The sequence below is a fragment of the Panthera pardus genome, unplaced genomic scaffold (genome assembly GCF_024362965.1).
Source record: "Panthera pardus isolate Hobbes unplaced genomic scaffold, ASM2436296v1 HiC_scaffold_6, whole genome shotgun sequence".
Lineage (NCBI taxonomy): Eukaryota > Metazoa > Chordata > Mammalia > Carnivora > Felidae > Panthera > Panthera pardus.
This window is the reverse complement of record NW_026526991.1, coordinates 67,183,421-67,205,507: the sequence shown is the minus strand read 5'-3', so window position 1 is coordinate 67,205,507 and position 22,087 is coordinate 67,183,421. Positions and strand designations below refer to the sequence as shown.

The following is a 22,087-nucleotide window of genomic DNA, read 5'->3' as shown; positions in this document are numbered from 1 at the left end:
CCTCTGTCTCTCCCTACCTCTCTCTCTCTGCCCCTCCTCCACTTGCACGCTCTCTCAAAATAAATAAACAAACATTAAAAAAAGAAAAAAACAACAGAAGATTAGGTATATATAAACAATTTAATTTTCATTTAAAAGGTAAATTTTGTGTGTTTTGGGGAACAGAGAAGAGTTTTAAATGTGCATAGAAAAATCTGGATGGCTATAGACCAAGCTATTGGTGATGAGTTCTGGGAAGTGAGACCAGAAGGGACCAGGAAGAGGTGGGCTTTCATTCTTAGATACTTAATACATATTCAGATTGTTTGAAATTTTTACAACTATGTACCATTATAAAAATATATATAACCAGTCACCCACGTGTGGGTAACCCACCACTCATGCGTGGCAACTTTCCATTAATCAGTATGTGAAGATCCTGTTTCTTACACAGGCGAGCTCACCACATTTGGAACAGAAACAATAGCCCTGTCAGAGTCAGGAGACCATATCTATTCTGCCTCTGCCCCAACCAGCTGTGTGTCCTTAGACAAGTCACTTCACCTTTTCGACCTCTATCAAGAGGATGGAAACATATTTCTTCACTTCTCCCTAAGCTCAAAATTCTTAAAGAGGAAAGAAACTTGACATAAGGGCCCACTTAAAAACTCGATTCAGCGGCAACTACCTAAATATAGTTTCTTTGCAAATCAAATAGTTCAAAACTTTGAAGAAAAAGGATGTGGTGGCAAATTAAAAAAAAAAAAAAAATCTGTTGGACTTTTACCCTGAGTGCTGATTCTCCAATAAATAACCATACTCATTTGCCCACAAGACAACTCTTCCCCATTCTCTGATGCTGTGCATGGTCGCCCCAAAGTTACCAAGAGCTGCAAATTGCTTTTTCCCACAGCCTCCTGCTCCATGCATATTTATAACTTCTATCTTCTTTTGGAGAAAAAAATATACGGAGTTATAAAAGAGTTTGTTATGGGGATATCTAACCAAGCCATTAAGCCAAACAAACTTTATGCCGAAGAGTTACAAAGAAAGACAAAATGATTTATTTTGAGCCTAACTAAACATTCGCATATTAGAGTGGATAATATATCAATACCATGAGATTTCATGTAAACCCAAGAAACCAGGAAATTGGTTATATTTCAGCAATGTTTTAATAATAAATACATTTTGGTACAAGCCAGTCTAACAGATTGTGTTTATCAGTCAGACAGAGCGTAACTAATAAATAGGCCTAAATAAATGTCTTTTTAAATGATTTGACAACTGCACGAAGAAATATGGCCTGGAGCGTAAATACATTAAATTGTCAGCAGTAACGTTAAAACAGCATTGCCATGAGTATCCATAAAGACGGTGGGTACAGTTCATCACAGAACGTTTGTGGATATTGGGACAGCTGGGCTGGGCTTGCACACAGCCGTGCCCAGCCAAGACCACCTTGCTTGAGGGAAGCCCAGATTTGATGGCCCCACTAGAAAAGTCTAGTCAAGAGTTGTGTTCCACAATCCCTGGCAGTTCTGAGCTTCGAAGTAAGAGAAGATGGGTTTAACTTTTTTTTTTTTTTAATGTTTATTTATTTTTGAGAGAGAGAGAGAGAAATAGAGCATGAACAGGGGAGGAGCAGAGAGAGGAAGACAGAATCCGAAGGAGGCTCCAGTCTCCTAGCTGTCAGCACAGAGCCCGATGTGGGGCTTGAACTCACACACCACGAGATCATGGCCCAAGCCAAAGTCAGACGCTTAACCAACTGAGCCAACCAGGCGCCCCGAGAAGACTGGCTTAAATCCACCTCCACCTCTTAGCCACGTAACCTTCCTGAGAGCGGGGATAATTCATACATAAAAACAAAGGAAGGTGGTCACCCACCATGAAAGAATACAGGTAAAATGGCTGATCACTGGTGCCCTGGGGGCTCAATAAATACTACTTTCCTTCCATCCAAGCAAAGATTCTCTTTCTAGAACCACTAGACCCCAGAGTGAACTCAGGACCTACTTTATACTCTTGGTCTGATGATTTTGCTGAGCCCAAATTGACCACTATGTGTCAAGTGAGCTGCGTAAGCCTCCCATCTATTTTCTCATCTGTAAGATTGGAGCAACGTCTCTTGGCCAGCCTGCTGCGTAGGGATGCCATGAAACCATGAGACCGTTCTATTTCTATAAGCAATGAAGCATTCGTGCAAGTGTAAGCGGTAACATCATCGTCACCATCCCTTTAGATGAAATTGTAGGTACCGCTTAAAACTCTCAGGTGAGAAAGAATGTTATAGAATGTGTAACCTCTCCCCTGGATTTTGCCATTGGAACAGAACACCTCCGGGTAGCCCCTCAACAGCGGGACTTCTGGGGATAATGGCCAGTGGCAGAACTTCAGGCCAGCAGGCAAAGAAGATATTCAGGAGAGATGAGGGTCCCCAGAGCACACATCCCGCATTCAAAGGAGCACCGGGAAGAGATATAAAATGTAGGCAATAAACAACTTGAGAATATAGCCCAATGGCAAGGGCCTGGTACAGCAGGCCCTTTAAGACTTTCATCCTCCTTCTGTGAGAAGCCGCACTTCCCAGGGCCTCCGGGGGGCGGGCCTCAGGGACCAGGAAGCTCACTCTTTGACACCTCAGAGCCTATTGCTGGCATTTTGTTCCAATCTGGCTGTTTTTATTTAATGTCCAGCCCAAGACGGACAACATGATACACTTTTGGTTTTTTTTCCAGAAAGCAAACAAATATAAGGCTTTGCACAAGGGGGGAAAAAAAGGAGCCTAATGTGGCTATTATTCCTCATTAAAACTTAAAGTGTCAAGCTCTAAACCCCAAGGAAGTTGCTGAGAGGCACTAGCTGGGAGACATTTATTGACTAGAGAGAGGCAGTGATAGATAGAAAGAGAAAGGTAATAGGATTGTGTCTTCCCCATCTCTCTCCGATGTGTTCCAGGTCTTGCTGTGGGAAGCCTGGCCCCGAGCAGGAGTTCATGTCGCATACCGCAAGCCGCATTCGTCACCCTGTAGCCCCAGCTGCCGCTTCCACGACCAGGGTTTAGGCTTCATATCAAGAGGGGTGACATGGGGGTCCTCTCCCCACACAGGCAGCTGGGCCCCGGACTCAAGGCTTTGTGAAATGTTCCTGACTCACCACTCATAAAAACAAAAACCCATTCTCTCATCCAATCCTCACTGCAGCCCAGTGGAGAGGTACTCTTCTTATCTTCATTTTATACGTGAGGAAATTAAGGTTTCGAGAGAGTAAGTAATTCGAAAGAGATTAAAACTCTCTTAAATGAGGACTCAGGGTGCAATTGAGATGCCTCCTCTCCGAGAGGGTAGCAGTTGATATGGCAAATGCCACCTTTTAAAAATACATAGCTTCCTATGTTTTCTAGTGGCTCATGAGTAACACAGGGAGGGTAGAAACATGGAGAAAAATACAGGAGGCAGCAGGTGTGAGGGGGCACAGTGGGCCACAGTAAGCACTAAGTCATGGTAGGTGTCCCCATTAAAACTCACAGCATCCCAAACTGGTGCAGCCACTCTGGAAAACAGTATGAAGGGTCCTCAAACAAATTAAAAATAGAACTACCCTACAACCCAGCAATTGCACTACTAGGTATTTATCCAAGGGATACAAGTGTGCTGTTTCGGAGGGACGCATGCACCCCCATGTTTATAGCACATTATCAACTATAGACAAAGTATGGAAAGAGCCCAACTGTCCATCGATGGATGAATGGATAAAGAAGATGTGGCATATATATATATATATATATATATATATATATATACACAATGAAGTATTACTCAGCGATCAAAAAGAATGAAATCTTGCCATTTGCAACTACGTGGATGGAACCAGAGGGTATTATGCTAAGTGAAATTGGTCAGTCAGAGAAAGCCAAATATCCTATGAATTCACTCATCTAAAAGACTTTAAGACACAGAACAGATGAACACAAGGGAAGGGAAGCAAAAAATAATATAAAAACAGGAAGGGGGACAAAACAGAAGAGACTCTTAAATACGGAGAACAGTATTACCGGAGGGGTTGTGGGAGGGGGATGGGCTAAATGGGTCAATCATTGTTGCACTATATGCCAACTCGGATGTAAATTTTAAAAAATAATAAAATAAAATAAAATAATTAAAAACATAAAAAAAAACCCTCAGCATCCCTGTGAGAAATCTGCCCCCACTTACCCATGATGAGACTGAGGCTTCACCATGGATAGATGGGCCCACAGCCATGCGGGTAGGAAATGGAGTTGCTGGAAGGGGAACCCAGCTCCCACGCAGTCTGGAACCCTTCCCCTCCACCTCAGCTGCCCCCCAAGTTCTTCCTGGACTCCTGGGGGTACCCCGAGCTGCACCACGTGCTTATTTTATCCAGTGCACACAACAGCCTGGTGATGATGGTACATTATTGTGCATTTAAAATTACCTAGTATGGGGCACCTGGGTGGCTCAGTGGGTTAAGCATCTGATTCTTGATTTTGGTTCAGGTGAGTTCGAACTCCGCGTCCCCCACCCCACACCCCACACTGTCAGCACAGAGCCTGCTTGGGATTCTCTCCCTTGCTCTTTGCCCCTCCCTCACCAAAATAAATAAATAAGCTTTTTAAAAAAAATGAAAAAATAAAATCCCCTAGTATTAGAGCTTTGAAACTTCCAAATGAAAGGCATGTATCTTTCCTTTTCAATCCTCGTGTTGTTACCGAGATTTGGGCATTCCGAGAACAGTCGGGCAGGGAACACATCACCCATCTTTATGATATTTCAGGTCTGAAACTGAAAGACTTAAATTAGGAAAGGAAAAAAAACTCAAATAAAATGTGGAGAAGATTAAAGTTCTCTGATTTTTTTTTTTTAAAGAGAAAACCTTATTTCTCATTTGATTCAGCCAGCCCAGGTAACGAGCAATGCCTCAGGTCACCTTCTAACATCACTACAACATAATAACACTGCAGACAGTCTCTTGAGACCATAACTTCATTCATTTGAAGCTGGCGCTGAGGTTATTTGAAATAACATTTTAATTTCTTCATCCCACCGTGATAGAATTATGCTTTGCATCTGAAGATCCCTCATGACATTATGTTCTCAGAATTAGCTGTGACTCAGGAGTGAGTCTGCCCCAGAGCTGCTCCATTTACTTGATAAGATAAAGTGAAAATCACCTGTCTAATAATGCATGTCTGAATTTTACTGTTTGCTAAAACTTTGAGATTAACATCTTTTGAACCAAAGGAAAAAATGCAAAACCTCACTTTGGAGGAGTAGAGGATATTCAGAAGAATTCTAAGGGCAAGGTTCTGAACTTGGCCTTTAATCCTTATAATCTAACTTGCCTTTAATCCTTATAATCGCCTTCTAAAACCCACCCTTCTGAGAAGGAAGAGGGTTGTGACTTGGGGGTTGGGGGCGTGAAAGAGTCTGGGTGACTGGCAGGGTCCTGCATCGGGCAGGGGTGGTACTCTCCAACAAGTCATTAAGCTGCCCGTCTGTTTTCTGTGTTTGTGTTGTATTTAACAACTTTTAAAAGTTTGTTTGTTTTAAAGAGTTCCACTATGGAGAAGGCAAGACACTAAGCTCCATGGGTTTAACATCCCTTGTTTCTGTTTTGCTCACTGCGGAATCTTTAGGACCTATAAAAGTACGTGGCCTTCAGTAGGGACCTGATCAGTATTTGTTGAAGATTATACAAGTGAAAAGGACATTTGTTCATCCATTCCCTCACTGAGATAGCATATTTGATCAAATAAGATGCCAACTAGGGTTTAGCCTCATTCAGTAGGTCTGGATTGGAAACTAGGAATCAGAATTATTTTTAACTTTTTATTATGGATATTTTCAAGCATATAGAAAAATAGAGTATAATCACTCCCATATAGCTATTATTTAGACTGAGAGTTGTTCACATTGTTATATTTGACTCATCAATTTTTACTAAAGGATTTTAAATAAATGATAACATTTTTCTTGTCAAAGTCAACACCATTATATAGCTTTTAAAAATCATGATAATTCTTTGTTATTATCATCTAATATCTAATCCTTATTCAAATTTTATTAATTGCTCCAAAAATGTATGTTACACCCAGCTTAGAACTACAAAGATCCAATCTATGCTATGTTCGGTTTTTATATCCCTTAAGTCATTCGTAACTGAAAACAATGCTCCCCTTCCCCCTTTCTTCAGCATGACATTAACTTGGTAAAGAGACCAGGCCAGATGTCCCTCAGAATGGCCCACTTTCTGGATCTGTAGTGTCATGTAACTTATTCCTCTCATGCATGCATTCCCTGTAAACTAGAGTTTGGATCTGGAGCCTGGATTACATTCAGGTTAAACATTTTAGGCGAGATATCATTATTTATGCTGTTTGATATTGCAACACATCGTGAGGTATATCATATCTAATTGAACCATTATTGGTAAGCCAGAGATAGCTTCATCCCTCCATTGTGAAGTTCCATTTTCTTTTTAAACCATCAGATCATCTGTAGAGTAATACTTCAGCTGCACTAAAGTATCCAATTCTCCATCAATATATCGCCTAATGGCTTGATCACTCACTGATGATTCTTACCCTAATCAATTCCTTCATTAGGGGTTGAAAAAATGTGATTTTTTTTTTCTGTTTCTATCATTCATTCTATATTTATTAGCTGGCTATCTTTATGAGAGAGAGAGAGAGAGAGAGAGAGAGAGAGAAGAGAAAGAGATTTATTTCATCACGTGCTCCTCCTGGAAACACAAGGTAAATAATTATTTATCTTGAATTATCACTTTTCAGAGTAAGGAGTAGGTAACAAATGGTGTTTTGTTTGTTTCATTCTGTCTTTGATTTTCTCTTTTCTGAGTATCATTTTATAGACTTACAGATTCATATAGTCAGCATGTTTCATTCCATTGCAGTGACTCTTTTTGAAGCTCAAATTATTCCATTTTTGTCCTGTAAGCCCCCTCTTCAAATTGGCTCCTTTTCTAGCAAGCAAGGTATTCCAGGCTCCCTTGCTCACCCAGGCCCAGAATCAACCATTTCTCTAAAGAGTCCTGGTTCCTTTCAGTGGGAATGGATAGTTAGAAACCAAAATCTGGGTGCTAGGGGTACCCACTGCCATTGGATCATCAATGCTTTCAGGCCCTTCTATTGATAAAGGCAGGGGGAAATATACATATGTATATTTTTAAATCATATGTTCATATGGAAATTTCCAATTCAAAGTTAACAATACAGAGCTTTTACTTTAAGCAGATAGGAGATGGAAGATTGGTCACATACAGGTGGATTGGGCAAATAAATGACTCTATTAAGGAAAATGGCAACCAAAGTTTCTCAGTGTCAGAGAAGGGAGTAGCAAACAATAGAAAGGGAGAAAAGTAGAATGAATCCTGTGATATTAACTAGAAACTGGAGCTATCAAGCTGACCTCAGTTTTCAAAATATATTCATAGACATAGAAATAAATATAGATGTAAATTTATACATACAAACATATATATGTATATATATGTGTGTATATATATATATATATATATATATATATATATATTCATTTGTCCACTGATTTGTCCTGAGAGCAAACACTCCAATAATAACAAGTACAGCTAGCACATAAATCTTAGTTTGTAAATCTCCATCATTCTCCAGTAAAATGAACCAGGTATCCCTGGAGAAGTGGCTGATTCCAGGGCTGGGCAGGAAAAATCCAACATCAGAATACCATGTGCCAAAAAGCAAAGAAGTACTCCAAGAATAATGAAACCATCTCAAAAGGACCCAGAAGCCATCTTAAAGAGGCTCCTACTCATCAAATATGGCACAGTTTGAGCCTCAAAATAATGATAGTAACAAATAATAATCCATGAATAAAATAGGAAACCATGATACAAATTAATTAATCAAAAGTTTGTTGAGGAACAGGATATTTACACACTTTCAAAGTCCCTGCCTACCCACTACACATTAATCACAAAGGGAAAAAGAGTAACTATAGTGGACCCCCTCAATCAAATGATCAAAGTTGACATCATCAGTCATGAGACAGCTCAAATTTATGTAATGAGAACACACATCATTTTTGTGATGAATGCACACCCTTGAACCTAATCATGAGGAAACATCAGACAACCCAAATCAAGGGATATTCTTCGACATAATGAGTATGCAATATTCAAAATCTTCAGAGGGTCTTGAAGTAAAGACTGAGGAACTGTTCCAGACTTTAAGAGACTAATGAACCTGACACTAAACATAGCATGTGATTCTCAGCAGGGATTCTTTGTTCTAAAGGACATTCAGAGACTGAATGGGGTCTAGGGATCCACACGTACATGTTTCTGTTTTAATGTCCTGATTTAATGATTGTACTATATTTCAGGGAAATGCACACTAAATTTTGGAGGGTGAAGGAAGCACTATTTCAGCAATGTACTCTAAATGATTATGAAAAAAACTTATTTGCCCCAGACTTGCAACTTTACTTTAACTTTGAGATTATTTTTGAAATAAAGAAGACTTTTCAAAAGTTTTAGATAGGTTACCATTTTTATTAGTTTCTGATTTAAACTTCCAATGGCTTGTGGAAAGAAAAATTAAGAAAAAAAATACGTAGGGGCGCCTGGGTGGCTCAGTCGGTTAAGCATACGACTTTGGCTCAAGTCATGATCTCGCGGTTTGTGGGTTCGAGCCCCGCGTCGGGCTCTGTGCTGACAGCTCGGAGCCTGGAGCCTGCTTCCGATTCTGTGTCTCCCTCTCTCTCTGCCCCTCCCCTGCTCATGCTCTGTCTCTCTCTGTCTCAAAAATAAATAAAACATTTTAAAAAAAGAAAAAAATACATAAATTCTTATATCCTCCCTTCTTGAGCAAAAGTAGCATGGCACACAACAGGTCCTCATTCTGCTTTTTGTTTTTGACACTTAAAGTATTCTGGGTGGCACTTCACATCAGTAACATGGAGATCTTCCTCATTCCTTTCATGGCTGCATAGTGCTCCACTGAGTAGTCATATTATGACCTATCCTCCAGCCCTCTATTGATGCTCATTTGAGTTATCTCCAATACTTTTAAATTATAGGAAAGAAAGAAAGAAAGAAAGAAAGAAAGAAAGAAAGAAAGAAAGAAAGAAGAAAGAAAGAAGAAAGAGAAAGAAAGAAAGAAAGAAAGAAAGAAAGAAAGAAAGAAAGAAAGAAAGAAAATCATGATGAATACCTTTTGCACATGTGTTATTTTGTACTTATGCAGGCATATGTTTAGGATACATTTTTAGGAGTGAAATTTCTGGACCAAAGAATAAATTCTTCCTTAATTTATTATTCTATAATGTATTGTCATCTTCCTCTGCTAAGTACCAGATTGCATTCCCACCACCAACACATGAAAGGATCTGTTTCCCCCATAAGTCTCACAAGCAAAATGGGTCTTATAGATTTTTACCAATCTGACAAATAATTTGCATTTATTTTATGGTGAGGGTGGTTGAAAGTCTTTTCATATGTTTAAACATCACAGAAATTTGGTTAAACTCCACAGGTGAATCTGATGGGTGCCAGGTTTGGAAACCACTTTCTTGTCCTTTTGTGATTTGGGTAGCTAAGAAGAAGCACTGAATTAATAAATCTGTTCATGTTTATTGACTTTCACTGGAGTTTAGACAGACACGGGAAGATAAGTTTTATCTACTCAAATATCGTAGCCTCTACGAAAACTTCCCCAACTTCACTGAGCTGGTCTTAGCACGGTTTCCCCTGGCATTTTATATACACCTCTATTAGCACTTACCTTACCAAATTAAACCTATATGTTTAAATGACTTCCCGCTGGGTTTTTGAGCCTCGGAAGGTAAAACACTATACCTTATTCATCTTTAGATCCTTAGGATCAAATCTACTTTCTGGCACCTGGTAGACACTCAATAAGTGTGGTTTTGAATAAATAAATAAGCAACCAATAACACTGGTGTTAAATTCATAATCATATCTAGCACATAGTTTCTCAGTAAAAACACACAACAGAAAGGAAATGAGTTTTCTTTCTTGGACACCTTGAACTTTGAAGGACTGTTTATTTCAAGCTTCTGATCTCTGCCTAGCTTTGGTAGGCTTCACTAAGAAAACATGTCAATCTCCAAAGTTCCTGCTTCCTTTCCTTTGCCAACACGCAGGTGTAGGAGCCCAACTCCTTTCACAGTGACATCTTCTGGTGCTTCCCAGAGAGAATGCTCCACAACCTGAACCCCTGCCTTAGCAGCAATATCTGTCACATTTCCAGAACATTTGGCATGAGTACAGTTGTCATGGGATGCCCTTCTGATGCCTTTGCTCCCTCTCTCCATGCTCCAAGAAGTTGCACTTCTGGCAACTCATTTCATCTGTGAAATTTCACTACACTAAGGTTAGAGCCCAATCATTTGAATCCAGAAGATGACAAGCATAATGTTCTGCCTTGACTACTGTGGTTCCATTTTTCTACCTAAGGGGGGGAAAGTCTTAAACATAAAACAACTTCTACTAATGATATGCCTTAGGAGATGGAACTCTCTTTCTAATAGTCTTATTCCTAGTTAATGCTCATATTTTTTCTGAGAAATATTTTAAATCTCTTTTAGAAGACAGCCATGTTCCTATTGCAAAGCATTACTGTAACATTGCATACTAAAAATGCCAGGACCCACGGCCGCACACAACGTTGTAATCAGAGAATAGGCACATTTAATCACATCATTTGTAAGTTAATTTAAAAACATACGAAGATTGAAGCTCTGGTCTTTAGGAAAGCTGTTCTGTGTAGTCATAATTGCATTTGTTACTTCAATAGTCTTTTTCTTTCCTAGCCCCCAAATATATCTGTACACTTCTATTAGAATGGCAAATCAGTTCTAAACCACCCATTGCTATTTATTTATTTTCTTAATTTTAGTTCAAAATCAAAGATGTTAGCTGGGATTCCGTCTTGGCCATGAAGAATGTTGGACCATATCATTTGAAGGATGAAAGAAAGTGAAATGTGAAGAGGTGAAGAGAAAGGAACACCCCAGGAGGGTGTTTCTGGCTCCAGCCTGGCTCAGAGATGGTGGGGAAGAAGGCTTTCCCTCTGCTGTTCTGTGCTAGTTCCCTGGTCAGGCGACTTTAAAGGCCACCTCCACCCAGGACAGATGGAAGAAATGGAAATAGTTAAGCCAACTAACTGAAATGTATAAACCAAATAACATTAAGTTAATAATTTGTACCCACAACTATCTAATAAAAGAAAACAGGCAAGGTAGAAATTTTATTTTATTTTTTTGGCTTTTTTTTCTGTGATGTTGTATAAATACATTTAAAAAAAATAAAAGTGTGCACAAACTAGAATGACTGGACCGAACTGTTTTCTGCCTGAGACCTGGGAGGGAGGGGAGAGGAGTCGAGGGGTCGTCCTGGAACCCTCCCTCTCCTTAGTCCCCATGATGTGACTGCCTGGTCCTATCCCTGTACCTCTGGCACAGCTCTCATTTCCATCCTCCCCACCTCGGCCTCATCACCTCACACTTACATCATGCCAGCAGCCTCACGATCAGCCTCCCGGCAGCCACACCTGAAGTCCATCCGCAGGCAGGTGGACTCTCCACAATTCAAAGCTGAGCCCAGCCCCTCTTCCTGATGCCCTTTCGTGCATGAAAGGCCCTTCTCTGGCTGGCCTTTCCTATCTCCTCTGGTCTCATCATTTCTCACGTCCTGCACCACCACCTTCAACATGCACCCTTAGCTCTAGTCCTACTTAAGAACATGCAGTTCTCCCCCATGTAACATGCTACTTGAGTTTTTGAGTTGTGGACTTTTTGCTGGTTTGCTGATGGCTTGTCTCCCTTCACTAGAGTACAGGGTAACGAGGGGGAAAAACTTGTCTATCTTATGTATGCATTCCCAGCATTTGGAAGGATTCCAGGCACCTTAAAGGCACTTTTATAAAGATTTGTTGGCTAGATGAATGAATACCCCAGTGCCTTTGCACATGCTGCATCTACTATTTAAACTGTCCCTTCCCCCTGCCCTTCTGACTTAAATCTTATTTCTCTCTAAAACTCAGCTTAAATATCAATTCTTCTGGGAAGCCATCCATTGCTATAATTTCCCTTCCCTCTCCGACCACACACATGGACAGACACACATACACACACACACACAGTTGGCTTTATTTCTCTTCTGAGCTCTCATTACACACTCATCCTCAGTGTGTAAGTCCCAAAAACAGTTGACTGTTTGCCAAAGACAAATACTCCCCTTCCCCTTCCATCATGTAGAACTGTTTCCAGTAACTGGCTGTCCAGCCATGGCATTATGTGGAGGCAATGTGACTAAGCTCTGACAAATGGCCTGTGGTCACCACTTTCAAGCCTAGCCCAAAATTATCTTCCTGTGCAACACTCCAGTTTTCTCTTCCTTCCATCTGTTGACTGGATGCTGAGGACCCAGAAGAGAAACTCCAAGGCCATGGAGACTGTTGGAGCCATATGATGACTGCTTTTCAACCACTTGCATGACTCCGTAATACAAGAGGGAAATAAACACCTACTGAGCTGAGTCATGGGCTGGGGGTTGTTTGTTACAGCAGCTAGCCCATCATAACCTTCCCAGCATGCCAGTACCATAGTGCAGAGTCCTGCCATTGCCCATGTGTCTGTCTCCTTCTCTGTAGTCTGTACACTTTGTGCCACATTGCCATGTTACCAGGGTCTAGTTCAGGGTCTGGCACCTGCATGAGGTTAATACTTCTGGCAGCTAGTTCACGACTCTAGAAAAAAAACAGACTGCGCCAACCCTTGGTTTTCTCCCTAACAAACTTCCCATGAATACCTCTGCCATTTCCACTATAGAGAATTTCTCATATATATGTTTTGTCTTAAGCAGTACTTGGCCCCTCCTCTCTGCTAAGACACCTCACCCATCTAGAAGACCTCTGACCTCTGGGCTTTGTTACCAAAGTGTTCAGCTCTTGCCTCTACCCAAAGAGTTCAGCGAGGAGAATTTCTTTTGAAAAAGCGATCTATGCCTGTGATTCATTCCACCCTTCTGGGAATGTTCATTTGTTTTGTTTTTGTTTTAAATAGAACTTTTTTTCCTTTTAAAAAAATGAAATAAAATGTGCCTAATTTCTCTTCTCCTTTCCAATCCAAGCTGATCATTACCGCTTCTGACTTTGGTGAACTCATTCTTGTGAATCTTACATTTAATTGAGGTCCTAAAACACCACGGTGGGAGTTAATTCCATTTCTAACACGAAACATAAAATCTAAATGGATTCCAGAGTGTGAAACAGACTTTTCTGTTCCAAGCTCATGTATGGACTTACCACATCAAGTAAATCACTTACAGTAGGCGGGAGCATCATTTCAAATCATCGTTAATAACGACAAAAGGTACCATCTCGAGGCTCTATGCACCAGACACCATAGTAGACGCTTAAAATGTCATCCTTACCACAACAACAGGAAGTAAGAATTACTCCCTTTTGTAGGGTCACCATAGAATCTACTCAGGACGCTTGACATGTTGAATGGAGACGCTATGCATAAGTGTGCCAGGACACAAAGCATAAACCAAGATTGGCCCTGGCAAAGCGGGGCATATGGTACCCTCCTCGTGTTTCAGCTAAAGAAACCCTGACCCAGAGTACCAAGTGCCTTACCAGGTCCCACAGCTTACGAGGTGACAGGACGCAAAGGCAGGTCTGTGTGACTCCAAAATCCATGCTCTTTCTAGTGCCTTTGTCTTAAGTACTGGGCACAGTGGGAGGAGGTGGGAGGGCAGAGGGTAGAAGCAGAGGGCGTGAGGGTGTGACTGATCTGGTTACATCCACCTGCTTAACCAGGTCAGCCTCACTTCCACAGGCTGCCACCGTCACTGCTTATTCTGCAACTCCCCAAACTCCAGACCACACAGAGCCCATGATGGGACACAGTCAACCTGTGCTCTCTAATAATGGACTTTTCATGTAAGCTTTCTGGGGGAAAAGAAAGAGAAAATAAGAAAAGAGCAAACTGAAAGACGCTTGGGGATAACAAGGGAATCTAAAGAGAGTCACCAGAGAAACCAGACTAATGAACGCAGGAGGCTTCCCAGAGGACCCTGGGTTTTGCTGTCCAGGAACCACAAGTAAGAAAGGGGGGCAGTACATACTTTTAGCAGAAAGCATGATGATTTTTCAACCTGTGAGACGATTTCATAACCCAACCAACGGTTTCAAGGAATTATTCACCACTGCATATGCAGATGAATTTACATAATAAGGCTTCTCCATAGGCAAGTATTTACCATAAGATACGAAAATACATCTGACTTCCACAGGCTATGTTGTCTGAAAGCAGTTGTTTTTTAAAGAAATGTTTGACTCATGCATTTTCACTAACATGCCTTGATTGCATCTAAAGAAATATGAAATGAAATGACAAGTACTTCAACTGAAAAAAAAAAAAAAAAAACAAGCAAAAAAGCAGTCACTCCCAAGGGGCATCTTATATGTCAGCTCAGACTATGCAGCTTGTGATTGATGTAAATGTGTTCTTCACCCCATAAACAGATATTCACTTCACTCGACTCCATGGCCCACCACCTCCATTCCGTGAGAGACATGATTATTTCAGCAATGAAACCTACCAAATGTTAAAAATGACTCACAAGGCAGCGAGCGGCATGGAGATTGGACTGTGAGAGCTTCGGGATGGAAAAGGTCAGTAAAGAAAACACTAGAAAGATTGGGAGAAAGGAGAGCGGCTGCAGAAACCTGCAGGTGGAGTCCGGGTGGGCTCAGGGCTTCGGAAAAGGGACTGGGGAGGAAGTGGTTTTCTGTTTGTCTGCCGGCTGCAGGTTCTGACGGTTAGGCACCTGCTTATCTGTCCCCTTCTCCAGTAAGTCTCTGAGGTCCCTGAAAAGCCAACACTGAGAGTGGAGAGGCAGCTACACAAATACTCCCAGTTTTTAAACAAGCCCAAAACTATTTAAAACCTGATGCTTCTGTTGCCACTACTCCCTAGCTTTCATCTCTGCCTTTTCGTGTGGTTACATCTTCATGTTTTCTTCTTTTGAAAGGTATCCGAGCCTCTCTCGAAACTGCTCTGATGAGCTCTGTTTGATGCATTTCTTTTCTCCCTCTGTGCTCAGGGAGGTAGAGCACCAGGCCAGGCTGGCTCGCCATTCGCTAATGCTGTGACCCAGATTGCGTCTGTTTGGTTTAATAAACAGGCAGAGTTTTAGCCTCGGGGTGGTGATACATCTAAGGCTGCATCAAACCCCCAGTTTGTTTATGAGGGATGTTTTTGCCTGCAGTAAAATGTAGGCATCAGCTTTGGATTTCTTTGGAGTCCATTCAAGGTTCAGGAAAATTTTTTAGACTCTTCAAAAATATTCACAAAGGTGTTATCTCTGTCTCTTAACATACTTAGGAAGAGGTGTAAGTTGCTTCCTCTTTTAAACTTGCCAATTTCTGTCCCCTTCTGATTACTAACTGGAAGGAAAAGATAGTGCCCAGCAGCACTTAGTGCAGAGAGAGCACTCAGCAAGCCTTCCTGATTTAGCCTGATAATGTTGCAGCATATTTATGCACGTGCAGTAGTAACTAAGTATTATTTATTGAGCACTTACAACGTACCGTGCTCAGAGCTGAGCACTTCACATTCGTTAACTCATTTAAACTTCATAAGTACACTATGAGATAGATATCACTATTATCGCATATGATGGATATCCAAGAACACACATCTATTAAGTAGAATGAAAACTTGCATCTGCCCTACTCCACACAGACCAGAGTTATTCTAGGAGTGCATAAGACTATAGATTCTAGATCACTTTAACTATTGGAATGATGGGGTTCCAGACATGCTACCCTAAAATGTGGCACCTTGGCATATCCAACATTTTAAGCTGAAGGAGTTTGAGCAGGAAGGCCACCATGATCTTCCTTCCATCCTTCTGGAAACAGGTCATAAAACCCTCTTGTGGGAGGTGCCCTCCCCTGGAGGCAAGGAGCACCCTTATCTCTGAAGAAGGGACCTGGAGAGAAATCCTAACAAGCAAGCCTCCCTAGGTTTTCCCAGCTTCCTACACTTACCTCCTACACCTCACTCTAACATAGTCCTCCATGGCTGTTCACTCTTCATTACATCTTATGTAAAAATACTCAGATCTAGCCGATTCTTTGGGCCTTCCTCTCCTTACGAAGTCTCCCATGTCACGTGAGAGTTATCTTCAATAAATTTGTATGATTTTCCCCTTGTCAGTTCAAGTTTTGAACCCAGCCAGAGACCCTAAGGCGGAGAAAAACTTCCCCCTGCTGCAGGGATCAGCACAGCACCATAAAGCAAAGCCCTCTCTATCTTTCAGACGAAGAAACCGAAGCTCCAAGAGTTTAAATGACTTGCCCTAAGTAAGGGGGCCAGACATAAGGGGAGAAAAACACAGGATACCTAGTTCAATTTATTCCAGGTAATAACAAATAATGTTTTAGTATAAGTATGTCCCCAACATTATTCATTATCTGAAATTCACATTTTTTAAATATTGTTTTAATGTGTATTTATTTTTGAGAGAGAGACAGAGACAGAGACAGAATATGAGCAGGGGAAGAGCAGAGAGAGAGGGAGACACAGAATCCAAAGCAGCTCCAGGCTCTGAGCTGGCAGCAGAGCCCGACATGGGGCTCGAGCCCACAAGCCATGAGATCATGACCTGAGCCGAAGTCAGACGCTTAACTGACTGAGCCACTCAGGTGCCCCTGAAATTCACATTTAATGGAGTGTCCTGTATTTTTGTGGCAAACTTAGCCTACAGATGTGGTACTGATGTGAGGCAGTGTTGGACCGTAAGAGCCCCTAAGCCCAGGGCTCTTTCCATCACCTGAGGAAAAGGGCCTCAAATCCCTACCAGATTTGCAAATCATCCTAGAAAACTGCCTCTATCAGCTACTCAAACAGCCATGTAAACTACTGTCTGTCATGATAGCTAAACTGACCTTGTATTAGGTATGAACCTCAACCTATATACCCTGGTGTCAAAAATTATAACTTTATTTTTTATAACTCAACTTAGTTTCTATTTGATTTATTTTTTATTTTGTTTAATGTTTATTTATTTTTGGGAGAGAGAGACAGAGCGTGCGCAGGGGAGGGGCAGAGAGAGTGAGACACAGACTCTGAAGCAGGCCCCAGGCTCTGAGCCGTCAGCACAGAGCCTGACCGGGGCTCGAACCCACGAACCATGAGATCCTGACCTGAGCTGAATTCGGACGCTCAACCGGCTAAGCCACCCAGGCGCCCCACTTGGTTTCTGTTTTAAATCCTCCTTCTCCTGGGAAAGTGGAAGCACTGTTTCTTGATGCTTTCCCTGGGGTGTGCTGCTGTGAGATAATAGAAAATAGAAAATATTGGCCTCTGCCCCTGTTCTTGGCACAGAGCTCCTAAAACCCTCGTGGATACCTGAGTGATAAAACACTTTTGTTCTAATCGTTGGTCTTTGACCCCAGTTCCTAACACAGATGTCCTAAATTCCATGAAATTTTCTGAGCAATAGTGTCTTTTGTTCTAAACAGGTGACTTTTGGTGGACTCCCCGATGGCTCCTGGATGGGTCCAGTCCCCAGAAAGACCAAGCCATGATGAGAAGCTCAGAATTTTCAGCCCTCTCCCACCACCACCGCCCCCCCCCCCATTTTCCAGAAAGGGGAGAGGGGCTGGATATGCATTCAATAATTGATCGTGCCTACACCCCAAGGTATGGAGTTAGGAGAGCTTCTAGGTGGGTGAACACATCCACGTCACTTACTAGGAGGGTGACACAGCCCAATCCACAGGAACAGAAGTTTCTGCGCTCAGGATTCTCCCAGACCTCACCCTAGGTGCCTCTTCATCTGGCTGTTCATCTGTGTGCTTTAGCACATCCATTATTATATAGTAAACAGGTAAACATAAGTAAGTGTTTTCTGGAGTGCTGTGAGCTGTTCTAGGAAACAATCAAATCCAAGGCGGAGGACGTCATGGGAACCTCTGATGTGTAGCCAAGTCAGACAGAAGGTGTGGGTCACCCGGAGACCTACTACGTGCAGTGCCGTCTGAAGTAGGGGCAGTCTCAGGCAACTGAGCCCTCAGCCCGTGAGATAGGGTGCTACCTGGAGGTAGATGGTGTCGGAGAATTGCTTGGTGCAGAAACCTGGCCGCACCTGGTGTCGGAAGTACTGTGAGTGTGACAGTCGCGTGAGAGAGGAGGAGACACGCGGGAGGACAAGTGCAGGCTTCCTGCTCGGCCACAGCTCTGGAATCTCACAGTGCCAGGCTGCCGTAGGACAGGGTTTCCTCTGGTGACCGAGTTGTCCGCTCGCAACAGGGTGCTGCCTACAAGACCCTTCGAGTCCCGTGGTCCTGGTGCTGCACTGACATGGGGCGCAGGCCTTTGGGACCAACTAATTGCCTAAATGTGGAAGAGTCAGAAGTGAATTCCAGGAGAAAAAACACACATATATCCATTAGCATCTTACGATATTCTCCCGCCTTACATTACAACATAAGGTCCGAGCTATGCTTTTGCAAATAAACTATTTACACGTTATGGATTCCTCATTCGATACACTGCTGTCTACAACTCTGTCATTAAAATTAATATAATCGGCTTAACACATTGCAGCCAGACTGCTTTCCTGAAGGCGGATTCATCAGATTAGTTCAGAGAGAGCTCAGATCCCTCCAAAGGTTCCCCTTTGTCTCTGGAACGTAGTCCGGGCTCCTGGGTTTGGCGCCGGAGAACGTTCACAACCTATTCCCTTCTGTTTTCATCTCTGGCTTCCACAACCTGACACAGCAGGTCACAAGCCCATCAGAGCACCACCCCCTGAAGTGTTGCCCTGCCCCCCTGCTGCCTCTCCACACCTGTCAAGCATAACTCTTGGGTTCATACCCTGAAAGGGCGGACCTACACCAGCCGACTCCATCTTGTTCTGTGTCCTCCACCTTGAGTGACTATGTCCCCGACATGCCCTCTTCCCGGGGAAAATGGCAGAAACCTCAGACCACGCCTCCTCCCCTTGAGTAACCTCCCGCTCACCCGTTCAAACTTCCCAATCACAACACGCCCGGCAACCTGCCTAACAGGACTCGGACCCTTCCCCAGCCAATCGGCTGAGGCCACGACCCTTCCCCAGCCAATCGGCTGAGGCCACAGCCATTACCTCACCAACTGCCCCTAGACCCCAATAAAACCTTTGTGCTTTTGAACCTCGCTCTGTCTCCCCAGCATCTCACCGCTGCGTCGGTGCAGGTAGGGGATTGAGCTCGAGCTAGCTCGAATAAAGGCTCTTTTGCTTTTGCATTGGACTTGGCTCCCTGGTGGTCTTTGGGGATCACGAATTCTGGGCATAACAACCCCACTACCCAAAATGACGCCAGCCTGTGCCGACCCATTGTGGCCCACATCAACCAGCTCTCCCTTCAGCCACCTCACTTGGTGTCCCCTTTAAAACCTCTGAGAAGGTCACCTTGGCGGAGGGGGGCCAGGGATCACATGTGTGGGCACACAGAGTTGCCAACTAACACATCCAAGTTTCCTTGCTTTGTACTGGAATTGCACCACCTCAAGATAGTAAGGTGATGTCATAACGTGAATGGCTGACCAAGTCCTGGATCAAGAAAAAGTGAGACCATATGTTTTCACTCATATGTGGATCCTGAGAAACTTAACAGAAGACCAGGGGGAAGGGAAAGGGGCAGGGGGAAGTTACAGAGAGGGAAGGAGGCAAACCATAAGAGACTCTTAAATACTGAGAACAAACTGAGGGTTGATGGGGGATGGGAGGGAGGGGAAAGTGGGTGATGGGCATGGAGGAGGGCACCTGTTGGGATGAGCACTGGGTGTTGTATGGAAACCAATTTGACAATAAATTGTATAAAAAATAATAAAAATTAAAAAGACTATCTTTTCTTCATTGCAAAAAACAAAAAAAGAAAAGAAAAAGAAAAAGTGAGAAAGCAAGGTTTGGTAGAAAAGGCTAGGAAAAGAAGAGATTCACTCAGATATAAGAGGCACTGGGAAGACCATCCCACCCGTCCAGCACACCCTTCATCTCACAGTTGAGGAAATACCTTCTGCCAGCCCCTGCCCCCCAGAGACAAGGTTCTTCCTGCCCCATGAAAGGTGGAAAACCCACCTGCTGAGAAGCTTATCAAAACTCATGGGCATAATTGGTGACAATCCAGAAACGTACCAAATGTGTGAATGGAGGACCCCAAAACAGACACTCTGGGAAAGGCATTGAGGAAGAGAGAGAGTCTGCCCAACTCTGGAAGGAAGTTTGTCCTTCCAGGCCTTCACTCTTCAGATCTCCCAGCGGAGCACCGTTTATCAGTGACTTCCTCCACAAAGCTGTAAGTGGAGGAACACTTTTAGTTATTATTTCCTCCCTTGGACATGTTAAGAACAAAACTGCTTTTTCTAAGCAGAGGTTTCACCTGAAATGCACCATCTTCCCAGGTGGCTGGAGAAAGACCCATCTTTGGACCAGAACCCAAAACTCAGTGGGAAGTCCCTACTGGACAGACAACATTAGCATTTTCCCTTGGCCTTGAACTTGAAGAACTGAAAGTGGCGAGGAGGCTAGGTGCTTACATCTGGGAAAGCAGATTGTGGCATCAGAGAAGAAGGCAGGTGCCCTCTGCATGGAGGCAGTCCGGCTGCTGGGACTAGGGGACTCCAGAAGGGACAGCAGAGTGCTGCAGGCTACCCAGATGTCATGACCCCCGGACTGTGCAAGCTGAACTTTGTCTGCCTCCAATATCTGCTTCATTTGTGTTCTATGTTTGCTCTTAGAATTTGGTAAAGTCAGGGGCGCCTGGGTGGCTCAGTCGGTTAAGCGGCCGACTTCGGCTCAGGTCATGATCTCGCAGTCCGTGAGTTCGAGCCCCGCGTCGGGCTCTGTGCTGACAGCTCAGAGCCTGGAGCCTGTTTCAGATTCTGTGTCTCCCTTTCTTTGAACCTCCCCCATTCATGCTCTGTCTCTCTCTGTCTCAAAAATAAATAAACGTTAAAAAAAAAAAGAATTTGGTAAAGTCCACTTGAAAATGTCAGTATGCCCGAGATCTGCTGAGGGGAACCGAAGAAAGAAGTTTCTATCTGTTTGTGGACCTGAATTTTCAAGCTTAATCGCCCAACCCTGGGAGCCAGGCCCGGGGGTGGCCGTGGCCATCCTGGACAAGTACTCCAAGGGAAAACCAAGTCACAGGCCCTTGGTCCTGCCACACACCCCCATCTGGCAGGTCCCTTCAGCCCTGGGAGGGAGACCTCCGCACACCTGGCCTACAGGAGCATCACCCAGCCCCTAGCTCTACCCACAGGGGTTACTGAAAATAGCAACAGAGCTCAGCACTGTTAACAGCTGGCCTTCGGCAAGATTCTCAATCCAGTATGTAAATCTTTCAACACCCATTTCTTCCCCCTTACCCCTACAGATCTCTCGCTTGCTATTTATTACATGTCACTCTTTGTTGAGAGTCTATCTACTCATGCAAAAAAAAAAAAAAGAGCCAGACGAGCATGAAAGGCAGAACTTCAGAGCTGTCCTTGGGACTCTGGCTTCAGAGCCTGTTGGGGACAGGGCCTGGAATTACTGGTGGACCAGGGCTTAGTTTCAAGACACCACTGGTGTCACCAGCTGAACAATAAACATCCCCGTGGCAGGAAAACGAGAAACACTAACCCTCAGACATGCAGAGCCTGGGGGAGCCCAGACCACAGCAGGAGCCCGAGAGCCTCCTTTTCTGGAGGAGTCTTCACTACTATTCCAAAAATAGGAGCCAGAAGCCAGAGGGCTCCCTAGCGGAGTGGAGATTTAATTTAGATAGCACATGCAGAAGGAAGCATGAAATCGGAATTGACGGTAGATAAAGGGCTAGTATGTTTCTTCCTATACGTGACCCAGACTCTAAATGAGAGAAGGTGATCTCAGCCACATCAGATTTTTAAAGCCACTCACTGGCATCGCTAACCACCGTGAGCTTGCTGCTAGAGGGCTGTTGCCTCCCCTCTAAGAAGGAACAGGATTCCCGAGCTGCAGGGAAGTTAGACAAGAGGCTACT

General features: G+C 43.3%; 1 long non-coding RNA gene across 1 annotated transcript; it reads left to right on the top strand.

The window, feature by feature from the left end:
* Positions 1-13,874: 13,874 nt before the first annotated feature.
* On the top strand, positions 13,875-18,574 carry LOC109249018 (uncharacterized). Its single transcript, XR_002072411.2, has 3 exons — positions 13,875-14,130; positions 14,555-14,704; positions 17,561-18,574. It is a non-coding gene; the product is annotated as an uncharacterized LOC109249018 (long non-coding RNA).
* The last annotated feature ends 3,513 nt before the right edge of the window (positions 18,575-22,087 follow it).